This window comes from Salmo salar, chromosome 23 (genome assembly GCF_965601325.2).
Source record: "Salmo salar chromosome 23, fSalSal1, whole genome shotgun sequence".
NCBI classification, from domain to species: Eukaryota; Metazoa; Chordata; class Actinopteri; order Salmoniformes; family Salmonidae; genus Salmo; species Salmo salar.
Genome location: NC_138313.1, coordinates 54,042,501 through 54,045,000, shown reverse-complemented (window position 1 = coordinate 54,045,000; position 2,500 = coordinate 54,042,501). Strand labels below are relative to the sequence as shown.

The following is a 2,500-nucleotide window of genomic DNA, read 5'->3' as shown; positions in this document are numbered from 1 at the left end:
TATCTCTCTCTCTCTCTGTATATCTCTCTCTTTCTTTATATCTCCCTCTCTTTCTGTATATCTCTCTCTCTTTCTGTATATCTCTCTCTCTCTCTGTATATCTCTCTCTCTCTCTGTATATCTCTCTCTCTTTCTTTATATCTCCCTCTCTTTCTGTATATCTCTCTCTCTTTCTGTATATCTCTCTCTCTCTGTATATCCCTCTCTCTTTCTTTATATCTCTCTCTCTCTCTGTATATCTCTCTCTCTTTCTTTATATCTCCCTCTCTTTCTGTATATCTCTCTCTCTTTCTGTATATCTCTCTCTCTCTGTATATCCCTCTCTCTTTCTTTATATCTCTCTCTCTCTCTGTATATCTCTCTCTCTTTCTTTATATCTCCCTCTCTTTCTGTATATCTCTCTCTCTTTCTGTATATCTCTCTCTCTCTCTGTATATCTCTCTCTCTCTCTCTGTATATCTCTCTCTCTTTCTTTATATCTCCCTCTCTTTCTGTATATCTCTCTCTCTTTCTGTATATCTCTCTCTCTCTCTGTATATCCCTCTCTCTTTCTTTATATCTCTCTCTCTCTCTGTATATCTCTCTCTTTCTTTATATCTCCCTCTCTTTCTGTATATCTCTCTCTCTTTCTGTATATCTCTCTCTCTCTCTGTATATCTCTCTCTCTCTCTGTATATCTCTCTCTTTCTGTATATCTCCCTCTCTTTCTGTATATCTCTCTCTCTTCTGTATATCTCTCTCTTTCTCTGTATATCTCTCTCTCTTTCTTTATATCTCCCTCTCTTTCTGTATATCTCTCTCTCTCTCTGTATATCTCTCTCTCTTTCTTTATATCTCCCTCTCTTTCTGTATATCTCTCTCTCTTTCTGTATATCTCTCTCTCTCTCTGTATATCTCTCTCTCTCTCTGTATATCTCTCTCTCTTTCTTTATATCTCCCTCTCTTTCTGTATATCTCCCTCTCTTTCTGTATATCTCTCTCTCTCTCTGTATATCTCTCTCTCTTTCTTTATATCTCCCTCTCTTTCTGTATATCTCCCTCTCTTTCTGTATATCTCTCTCTCTCTCTGTATATCTCTCTCTCTTTCTGTATATCTCTCTCTCTCTCTGTATATCTCTCTCTCTTTCTGTATATCTCTCTCTCTTTCTGTATATCTCTCTCTCTCTCTGTATATCTCTCTCTTTCTGTATATCTCCCTCTCTTTCTGTATATCTCTCTCTCTCTCTGTATATCTCTCTCTCTTTCTTTATATCTCCCTCTCTTTCTGTATATCTCTCTCTCTTTCTGTATATCTCTCTCTCTCTGTATATCCCTCTCTCTTTCTTTATATCTCTCTCTCTCTCTGTATATCTCTCTCTCTTTCTTTATATCTCCTCTCTTTCTGTATATCTCTCTCTCTTTCTGTATATCTCTCTCTCTCTGTATATCCCTCTCTCTTTCTTTATATCTCTCTCTCTCTCTGTATATCTCTCTCTCTTTCTTTATATCTCCCTCTCTTTCTGTATATCTCTCTCTCTTTCTGTATATCTCTCTCTCTCTCTGTATATCTCTCTCTCTCTCTGTATATCTCTCTCTCTTTCTTTATATCTCCCTCTCTTTCTGTATATCTCTCTCTCTTTCTGTATATCTCTCTCTCTCTCTGTATATCCCTCTCTCTTTCTTTATATCTCTCTCTCTCTCTCTGTATATCTCTCTCTTTCTTTATATCTCCCTCTCTTTCTGTATATCTCTCTCTCTTTCTGTATATCTCTCTCTCTCTCTGTATATCTCTCTCTCTCTCTGTATATCTCTCTCTTTCTGTATATCTCCCTCTCTTTCTGTATATCTCTCTCTCTCTCTGTATATCTCTCTCTCTCTCTGTATATCTCTCTCTCTTTCTTTATATCTCCCTCTCTTTCTGTATATCTCTCTCTCTCTCTGTATATCTCTCTCTTTCTCTGTATATCTCTCTCTCTTTCTTTATATCTCCCTCTCTTTCTGTATATCTCTCTCTCTCTGTATATCTCTCTCTCTTTCTTTATATCTCCCTCTCTTTCTGTATATCTCTCTCTCTTTCTGTATATCTCTCTCTCTCTCTGTATATCTCTCTCTCTCTCTGTATATCTCTCGTATATCTCCCTCTCTTTCTGTATATCTCTCTCTCTCTCTGTATATCTCTCTCTCTTTCTTTATATCTCCCTCTCTTTCTGTATATCTCCCTCTCTTTCTGTATATCTCTCTCTCTCTCTGTATATCTCTCTCTCTTTCTGTATATCTCTCTCTCTCTCTGTATATCTCTCTCTCTTTCTGTATATCTCTCTCTCTCTGTATATCTCTCTCTCTCTGTATATCTCTCTCTCTTTCTTTATATCTCCCTCTCTTTCTGTATATCTCTCTCTCTTTCTGTATATCTCTCTCTCTCTCTGTATATCTCTCTCTCTCTCTGTATATCTCCCTCTCTCTCGCTCTGTTTCTCTCTCTCTTCTTTCTCTCTCTCTCTCTCTTCTCTCTCTCTCTCTGT

General features: G+C 37.2%; 1 protein-coding gene across 1 annotated transcript in view; it reads left to right on the top strand.

Moving 5' to 3' along the window:
- The window catches only part of LOC106584860 (anoctamin-2), a 128,833-nt gene that overhangs the window by 10,086 nt on the left and 116,247 nt on the right, over positions 1-2,500 (top strand). The gene's annotated exons all lie outside the window — the stretch shown is intronic.